Genomic DNA, 10,714 nt, shown 5'->3' on the forward strand with positions numbered 1-10,714 from the left:
TGGACTGCCAGAATGAGCCAACAGCACGTGATGTGCTTTCCCCTGTAGAGAGCCTATGAATGGACGTGCAATCAGGGAGGTTTCACATCACCAAGATTCCTATCCCAGAAAAGCAGATATTCATAGCTCTGGGAATGGAATGCGACCCTTGTGGAGAGCCTATAAACGGATGCATAGGGGGCACCTGTCCATATGGATAAGATAGGGCTATAAACACCCTCATCTTGCCACGGCTCTTCTAGGCCTCTTTAGGGTTAAGGCATACTCCCTTCTGAGAATTTCTGGTCTAACTGGTTGTCTAGCTTCACGTCCTGTTTCCGTGGATTGTTTGTAACCAGCTTTTGTTGCAGTTGTTACTGTTGATTAATACCTTGCTAATCATAGGTTATGGAAAGATTGTGTTTCTGTTTTAAGGCTCTGTTAGAAATTACTGGCGCACACACTATATTGTAAATTCTTATCTCTGTGTACTGTACTTCTACATACAAATGTTATGTTAAAGAATTACTTCATCCCCATGTCACCATCTCACCTCATAATCAAATGACCCTAAATCCCTCACTGACCTACCCCCACCCTCACTAAACTTAATAATAAATGCTGGTACATCCAGTGCATTGTTGGCACTGTGGGACCAGTAGGTGGTGACCCCCCTGGACCCAGCTTTCACTGTCTTGTGTGTGTCTATTATTTCTCAACCTGCCAATCTGCCTGGGAACAAAGAGAGAGCCCCATTGCATTGTGGGCTGCTGGCCAGATCCCGCAATACATAATTTCCTCATTTGCAAAGTTACTTAGGTCAGCAATTTCATTTTCAACTTTCTTCAGTAAAGTCATTTCAATTACACTGTATAATTTCATTTATTTGAAATTCAGTAAAAGCCCAAACTATAGCCAAGTAAACAGATAGAGGATATTCCAGGAATTTAGAGAAGTGGGTATAAAATAAGCAAAAAATGTACCGTTTAAGAAGAGTAAAACTGTATTTAGTCATATGCCATGGTTGAGATATGACACAATTAATTTGTCTAAGATCATAATTTTGTGATAAAAATACAAAACCAAATATATACAATTTAAAAAAATATTTAGCTGTTCATTAAACCTTGGATTAAATGCAGACTGTATAAAATTATCTAACAACATATTTGTGAGTGTGGGGATGTCAGGAGATGCATGAAACTAAGAATGAAATAATTTTCCTCATTTTCATATAAGATGCTTCCATTCACTAAAGATCTTTTATTTTAAAAAATCAATTTTCTACATTAGCCAGGTTTTTTATTAATGACAAGCAAATAACCCAGAAGATTATTTTCTTTCCTTGGTTGAGAAAGATTTTCCCCAAACTTCAGCTCAGTTCAGGCATATGCTGTCCCTGAATGAGCATTTACCCTCAGATGGGTACACACATCTGTCAACATACGGACCCTTCTCTCAGACAAACACACCTTTACTCATGTGGATTCTTCCCTCAGACAAACACACATGTCCTCACATGAACTCTTTCCTCAGACTACCACATATGTCCTTACATTTACTCTTTCCTCAGAAAAAAGACATTTTCTCATGTGGACTCCTGTCTCAAACAATCAGATATGTCTCCATGAGAACTCTTCACTCAGATACGTACACGCATTTCCACATTTTTTCCTTACACAAGTACATATATCTAATGTTGAACTGTTTGTTGCAAAATGATCTCAAGATAATGATAATTATAAACCCCAGCCCTGAAATGCATTTTTTGCATTGTAATTATAATTTTGCATTGTAATTTAACTTTGCCTTATTGTCAAGAACAGGGGTTTGCAGCTCCAAAAGCACCGATTACTGACAGATGTCCATTTTCTCTGGAAATGTATTCCTCATGTTCTTACTGGACTTATTTGTTGATAATGTTTGCAACTATGAAGATTCCTCAGCAGTGCCCACATTAGAGAATAAGAAAGAGTAATGGGCAGATTAACCCTGTGCATCCAGACCCGGGCATACTTTGACCTTGGCCTCCCTAAAATGCAGACCAGAGGATGGATGAGCAATGCTGAGTTGTGCACACATGACCACAAAAAGACGTGGAAATGTGTCTCCTCCCCTCCTCATGAAACGCAGCTCATCCCCGTTCTTTCAGGCCTGGTGAGGAGCCACCCCATGTATGTTCCCTTCCTCAGTGTCCACACCATGGGGTCTGCACTGATCTGGGATTCCCTTCTCATCATCCTCAATATTACGGTCCCTTGTGAATCAGGTCCAGCTGTGGCTGCTCCTCATGGGCTCTTCTCAGTTGGCTTCCTCTGTGTTTGCAGAAGTCCTGAGTGAAGTTCACTGGTGGAGTCAGAGGGAAAATGGTTTGCCCAGGGTTTCTCTGAGACTCTCCTGCAAAGCCTCTGGATTCACCTTTACTGACTAAAGCATGAGCTTGGTCCAGCAGATTTCATGACAGGGATTGGTGTGGGTGGCAACAGTGAGTGAACAAGTGGGAGTTCTCAGGGTTACTCTCCATGAGTATAAGTAAATTAACAGTCCCAAACAACACCCTTTCAAGTGCAGTCTACCTTAAAATGACCAATCTGAAAGCCAAGGACAAGGCTGTATATTACAGTGAGGGACACAGGAGAGGGAACATCCGTGTGAGCCCAGACACAAAAATCTCTGCAGGGAGAGAGGAGTGAACTGCATGGTAGGTGTTGCTCACAACCACCAGGGGGCGCTCAGGACACGAGGGGGCGGTCAGGACAACAAAGGCAAACTCGGGAGCGCAGGAGATGCTCAGGACAGCCGGGAGCATTGAGAACCACCAGGAGGTGCTCAGGACACCAGGGGGTGCTCCAGACACCAGGGGGTGTTCAGGACACCAGGATGCGCTCAGGAAACAAGGAGGCGCTCCGGACACCAGGGTCCCTCAGAACCACCAGGGGGCGCTGAGGACACCAGGGGGCATTCAGGATCACCAAGGAGTGCCCAGGACCATTAGGGGGCGCTCAGGACACCAAACGGTGCTCAGAAACACCAGGTGGCCCTGAGGACACAAAGGGGCACTCAGAACCACCAGGGGACGCTCAGGACACCGGGGGTGCTCAGTTCACGAGGGTTCTCTTAGGAAGCAGCTCCACATCAGGAGGCTGGGAGGCTGTGGTTTCCTTTTAAACTTTGGTGATTCTTGACCTGGTCAAGCAAAAGGCTTTCCCAGGATCTCTCACCATTTCTTCCTTTTAACTCCATGGATTCTTTTACCTACAAAACATTAACTTAGAACAGGGATTTAATTCAACTTTTAATGTTGCATATTTTCTGAATAACACTAGCAATGATCTCTCAGTACAATTTTTAAAATAGATTCTTTATATATTATATTCATTTGAAATAATACTATCATTAAAAGAGTAAAATTTAAAAAACCACACCTGTAATCCCAGCACTTTGGGAGGCTGAGGCAGGCAGATCACTTGAGCTCAGGAATTTTACAACAGCCTGGCAACATAGTGAGATCCTTTCTATCAAAAAAAATAGCTGGGTGTAGTGCTACCTGTGGTCCCAACTACTTGGAAGGTTGAGGCTTGAGGGTCTCCTGAGCCTGGGAGGTTGAGGCCGCAGTGAGTTGTGATTGTGCCACTGCACTCCAGCCAGGGTGACAAAGTGAGACCCAGTCTTAAAAAATGCGAATCCTCAATACAAACTCTGTTTCCCCGAATAAAAGAGTTTTGTGTTCATGTGCTGTAAGAGTCAAACAATCGCATAGGTTTTCTTACTTTAACTCAGCATATGCATGGTGTTTTGTTTCTTTTTGTTTTATCTACTGTTCGTGGAAATTAAACAGCACTTTAAAGACTCTTGTTCTCCACTTTGGTTGGCTTCTAATGTCCTGTTTTGCAGACTGTTTCTTCACCTTCCTTTCTTCTTTGAAAGCCTTTTATCTTCCTAAGTCTCCAGGGAGGAAACAGAAAGTCCCTTTACTTTCTGTCCTCCATGTGTGGTGAATCACTTCTCTTCTCTTCATAATCATTGAAGCCAACCAAGTTTAGGAGGATGACCATTCTTAGAATATACTCATCTACCTGCAGATTATCTGCCCTCCTCACCCTTTTCTAGGGTCCTGCAGACATCACCCCCATCCAATCCCCTCCTTTCCCTAAGTACCACAGAGTGGGCTCCACAGCTACTGCTGCCCTCTGTGTGCTCAGCCCTGGGGCTCACTAGTGCTTTGATGATGAAGCCCAAATCCCCATGTGTTTGCACACTCTCTGACCACCCTCTAGGAAGCTGCCATTGTGAGTGACTCCTGGAAAGCATGAGCTGGGTTCAGTTTCATATTGCTGGATGTTCTCTATTATAAAGGATATTGGCAAATAAGGACTAGAGTTTGTATTAAATATTCATGCCATAAAATGTTTTTTCACAACTTTTCAAATAAAAAAAATTTATCCTGCCTAGTTTAAAACCATAATGTTAATTCAACAAATAATGTAATACAATTTAAAAAGTGAAGTTTGTCTTATTATTCTATTCATTAATAACAGACTGATATTTAAAATTAAATACTATTATACATTTAAATACCATATATGCCAATAATTGCATTTACATTCGGTTTTGCCAAAACACGAATTGAAATATATTTGTATTTTAATATTGGAATAGGCAGACAGACACATAGAAAAATATTATTTTGTACTACAACCTCAAACTGCAAACACAATTTAAATTCAATTAAATAATTAGAATAATATGAAACAAATGGGTGTGTTGGTGTGATGTTTAAATATACATGCATTTTGGCATGGGCACATGTATGTGTCTTTGCTGGGCTGTTGTGTATGTATTGTGTTTGTATGACCATGAACTTTTCAAATACATCATTAAATTACATATTTATATTAATCTTGGCCAGGCATGGTGGCTGAGGCCTGTAATCCTGGCACTTTGGGAGGTGGAGGCAGGCAAATCACCTGAGGTCAAGAGTTCAAGACTGGCATGGCCAACATGGTAAAACCCCATCTCTACTAAAAATACAAAAATTAGCTGGGCGTTGTGGCACGTGTCTTTATTCCCAGGTACTCAGCAGTTAAGGCAGGAGAATCGCTTGATCCTGGGAGGCAGAGGTGAAGTGAGCTGAGATTATGCCACTGCACTCCAGTTTGGGTGACAGAGTCACACTCCATCTTAGAAATAAATACATAGTTACATTAATCTAAATGTATCATGTTAAAATATTAGAAGAAAACTCTGTATTAGTCAGTTTTCACACTGTTACGAAGTAATATCCAAGACTGAGTAAGTTATTTAGAAAAGAGGCTTAATCGATTCAAAATTATGCTTTGCTGGGGAGGCCTCTGGAAACTTTTAATTATGGCAGAAGGGAAAAGGGAAGCGAGGCATCTTCTTCACAAGGCAGCAGGATGGAAAATTGCAAGCTGGGGAAATGCCAAATGCTTATACAACCATCACATGTTGTGAGACACACTCATTATCACACGAACAGCCTGGGGGAACCTACTCCTGCGATTAAATTACCTCCATCGGGTCCCACTATTCGTATGTGAGATTATGGGGACGATAATTCAAGATGAGATTTTGGGTGGGGACACAGAGAAACCATATCATTCTTCTCCTGGCCCCTTCCAAATCTCATGTCCTCACATTTCAAAACACAATCATGCCTTTTCAACAGTCCCTTAAAGTCTTTTTTTTCTTTTTTTTGTTTTTTGTTGTTGAGACGGAGTCTTGTTCTGTCAACAATCTGGAGTGGAGCAGTCCCCTAAAGTCTTAACTCAATCCAGCACTGACTCAAAAGTCCAAGTCCAAAATCTCATCAGAGACAAGGTAAGTCCCTTCCACCTATGAGCCTGTAAAATCAAAAGCAAGTTAGTTACTTCCTAGATACAATATAAGTATAGATATTGAGGAAAAACACCCATTCCAAATGGGAGAAATTGGCTGAAATGAGGAGCTACAGGCCCATGCAAGATCAAAATCCAATAGGGCAGTCATTAAACCTTAAAGTTCCAAAATAATCTCATTTGGCTCCACGTCTCACTTCCAGGTCAGGCTGATGGAAGAGGTGGACTCTAATGGTTTCTGACAGTTCTGCCACCATGGCTTTGCAAAGTACAGCCCCATTCCCAGCTGCTTTCATGGACTGGTGTTGAGTGTCTTCAGCTTTTCCAGGCTCAGAGTGGAAGATGTGAGTTGATCTCCCATTCTGGGTTCTGGAGGACAGTGGCCCTCTTCTCTCAGCTCCACTAGGCAGAGGCCCAGTGAGGACTCTGTATGGTGGCTTCAACCCCACATTTCTCTTCAGCACTACCCTAACAGAGGTTTTATATGATGGCTACATCACCCCCCAACCAGCAAACTTCTGCCTGGACATGAAGACATTTCCATACATTTTTCTGAAATCTAGGTGGAGGTTCCCAAATCTCTATTCTTAACTTCTGTGCAGACATGACAGGGAAGCTGCCAAGGTTTGGGATTTGCACCATCTGAAGCAGTGGCCTGAGCTGTGCCTTGGCCCCCTTTAGCTACAGCTGGAGCTGAAGTAGCTGGGACTCAAGGCACCATTTCCCAAAACTGCACAGAGCAGGAAAGCCCTGGACCAGGCACATGAAACCATTATTTTCCTTTTGGGGCTCTTGGCCTGTGATTGGAGGTACTGTCGTGAAGACCTCTGACATGTTCTGAAGACATTTTTCCCCACTTTCTTGGTGATTGGCACTTGGCTTGTTACTTATGCAAATTTTTGCAGCATGCTTGAGTTTTTACCCAGAAAATTGGTTTTTCTTTTCTATGGCATCGTCAGCTGAAAATGTTCCATACTTTTATGCTCTTGTTTGTCCTGAATGCTTTGCTGGTTAGAAATTTCTTCTGCCAGATACTCTAAACCACCTCTCTCAAGTTCAAAGTTCCACAGATCTCTAGGGCAGAGATAAAATGCTCCCAGTCTTCATGCTAAAGCATAGCAGAAGTCACCTTTGCTCCAGTTCCCCAAAAGTTCCTAATCTTCATCTGGGACCCCCTCATCCTGGATTTTATTGTCCATATTACTATCAGCATTTTGTTCAAGGTCATTCAACAAGTCTCTAGGAAATTACAAACTTTTCAATATCTTCCTGTCTTCTTCTGAGCCCTGCCAACTGTTCCAGCCTCTATCTCTTACCTAGTTCCAATGTTGCTTCCATATTTTCAGGTATCTTTATAGCAGTGCCTTACTCTCGGTGGTACCAAAAGAGTGCATTTTTTTCTTCTCATACTGCTATGAAGAAATACGCAAGACTGGGTAACTTACAAAGAAAAGAGGTTTAACTGACTCACAGTTCTACATGGAAGGCATAGAAACAGAGATTCAAAATAACCTTATATGTAAATAAATAAAACTCCTCAATTAAAAATATACTGTTCACATAGATTTTTTTTAAGTCCCAACTCTCTGCTGTTTACAAAAGAGTGACATCATCTGAAAATCTACACAAGGACTAAAAGTGAATGGGGGAAAAAAAGATATGCTACAAAAATAGAAACCAATAATGAGCACTTACATCAGACAAAACAAATTTCAAGTCAAATCCTATAAAGAGAGACCAAAATGGACATTATATAACAAAAAAATGATCAATGGAGCAAGAATAGATAACAATTGTAAATATATATATATATATATGTACCCACACCTGAGAACTCAAATATATAAGGCAAATATGTTACATAGTAAGGGACAGATTCTAACTTTATACAATTATACTTGGATAATTTAACACATTACTCAGCATTGGATAGATTATCTAGCCAATAATTAACAGATAAACATTGGATTTAAACTGCACTATATTCCAAATGGACCTGACATTTACAGAACATTGAGCCAAACAACTTCAGAGCACATATTCTTTTCTTCAGCACATGCAATATTCTTCAGGATTGACCATATGTTAATACAGTACATGTGTCAAAATTTTTATATAAAATGATGCCAACTGTTTATCTGATTAAAGATGAAATGAAACTAAACATCAGTAATTGGAGGAAATTCTTTTTTGTGTTTGTTTTTTGAGATGAACTGTTGCTCTATTGCCCAGGCTGGAGTGCAGTGGCACAAACTCAGCTCACTGCAACTTCTGCCTTCCAAGTTCAAATGATTTTCGTGCCTCAGCCTCCCAAGTAGCTGAAATTACAGGTGCTTGCCACCATGCCCAGCTGATTTTTGTGCTCTTAGTAGCGACAGGGTTTCACCATGTTGGCCAGGCTGGTCTTGACCTCCGGACCTAAAGTCATCCACCAGCCTTGGCCTCCAAAAGTGCTGGGATTACAGGCATGAGCCACTGCCCAGCCTAGAGAAAAATTCAAAACTATATAAACACAAAAATTAAACAAAACACTCTTACATGGCCAATGGGTGAAAGAAGACATTAAGAAGAAAATATAAAAATGTATGAAACAAATACAATAGAAGCGAAACATACCAAATCTTATGGCACTTATCCAAACCAGTATTATGAGGCAAATTTATAGCAATAAATGCCCACATCAAAGAAGCAGAAATATTTTAAATAACCAACATAAGAATGCATCTCAGAGAACTTTAAGAACAAGAAAAGGCTAAACTCAAAATTATTTTAAAAAACAACAAAGAACAGATTAGACATAAACAGAATTAAGACTAAAAATACCAGAAAATATTAAAATAACAAAAAAAGATAAGCAAAGTTGAAAGCCATTAGTAGCTGGCTAACAAAAAGAATATATATATATATATATAGAGAGAGAGAGAGAGAGAGCCATGACCCAAATAAATAAAATAGAAGCAGAAGATGCCTCAACTGATATACCAGAACTAAAATAAATTATGAAGCACTATAATAAACATGTCTATGTGAAAAATTTGAAAACCTAGAGGAATTGGATAAATTCATGGACACATACTACCTAACAAGATTAAAAAAGAAGGAGTAGAAAGCCTGAACAAACCCATAAAAAGCAATCAGATGGACTCCGGTAAAAGATCTATATCCTGTTGAACATAAATTTAAAAATCTAAAAATACTAGCACACCAAATCAAACAGCATTTCAAATAATAATAATCATAATACACCATGACCAAGTGGGATTCAACCCAGGGATTCAATTACCCTTCAACATACACAAGTCAAAAAAATGATATATCACATCTATAGAATGAAGGATAAAAACTATATTTCTATGTTAATAGATGCAGAAGATGAAAATTCAACATCTCTTCATGGAAAACAACTCTCAATTGTGTACAGAAATAAAGTACAACACAATAAAGGCCACATGACAAGTCCACAGCTAACATCATACTTAAGAGAAAGTAATTCTTTTCTTTTGAAAACTGGAAGACAAGGATGAGAACTCTTAGCACTTATTCAACACAGTACTGAAAGTACGCAAGGAACAAGGACATCCTCCCACGGGAATGCAAGAAAACAAAACAGACATGGACACCCATGGAGAGAACTCATTAGACCTGGTGAAGAATAGATAAAAATCTCTTCCAAAGCCTCCAGTGTTCCCAGCTAAATATGAATTGTGGTGATAGACTGAAAATAAGGAGGGGAAGGGAGACATGACGCAAGAGAGGAAAAACCCTAAGAGAGCAGAAAGCAGATCTACACAGAACAATCACAGGACAGATGCCAGAGTGGGGCTGAAACAGGAGCTCATTCTATTGGGTACCTAGTGGAGACCCTTTGACATTTCTTGTGAGGTAGTTCTAGTGGTGATGAATTTCTTCAGTTTTTCTTTGCCTGGGAAAGTATTTCTCTATCTTCCATTTCATAAGAAGTGTTTTATCAATTTTATGTTCTTGGGTGGCTGTATTTTTCCCCCAGAAATTTAAATACAGTTATGCTCTGCATAACAAAGTTTCTGCCACTAACAGATGACACAAACAATGGTGGTTCCACAATAATATGCTTCCCTATTTATCTATACCTTTTTTATGTTTAGATACACAAATACTACTGTGTTACCATGGCCTACAGTATTTACCATAGTTGTTTCGGGATCACTGGGGTGTTGCTTTTTCTGGCCAGAACCCTCTGTGGCCAGCGGCGACTTTGCCCAAGTTGGTGTCCTACATCTGGAAAGAATGAGGTATGCAGCCATGTGGTGGGTGAGCAAGGCAAAGACTAGCTTCATGAAGCATTTGAGCATCTCAGAGGAGACCCCCAGTGAGTAGCTCCTCTCTGTAGGCAGGTTGACTGGTTGAGTGTTCAGCTCCAAGCAGAGAAGGTAGCTCCTCCCTGCAGCTGGTCGTCCTGTTGTCTTCCCAGTTCTCAGCAGAGAGGGTAGCTCCTCTCTGCAGCTGGTCATCCTGTCGTCTTCCCAGTTCTCAGGAGAAATGGTAGCTCCTCTCTGCAGCTGGTCATCCTGTCGTCTTCCCAGTTCTCAGGAGAGAGGGTAGCTCCTCCCTGCAGCTGGTCTTCCTGTCGTCTCTCCATCTTCTGTCCTGCTCTGGCTGAGCCCAGGGGTTTTTATGGACCTCCGAGGGAAGGAAGTGCGTGCCCATTGGTCCATGGGTGGTCATGGGTGGGCCGTAGACAGCACCACAAGTCCCCACTGTCGTCTGAGTATCTGGGAGCCCGGGCCCAGCCTTCAGGCCCTTCCTGGGGACCCTCCCCCTCTGCACAGGAATCTTCCTGCCTCCTTTTGCAGTTCATGGTCCCTAGGGCTCCGCCCAGACTTTGCTCCAAGATCAGA

This window comes from Pan paniscus, chromosome 18 (genome assembly GCF_029289425.2).
Source record: "Pan paniscus chromosome 18, NHGRI_mPanPan1-v2.0_pri, whole genome shotgun sequence".
Classification (NCBI taxonomy): domain Eukaryota; kingdom Metazoa; phylum Chordata; class Mammalia; order Primates; family Hominidae; genus Pan; species Pan paniscus.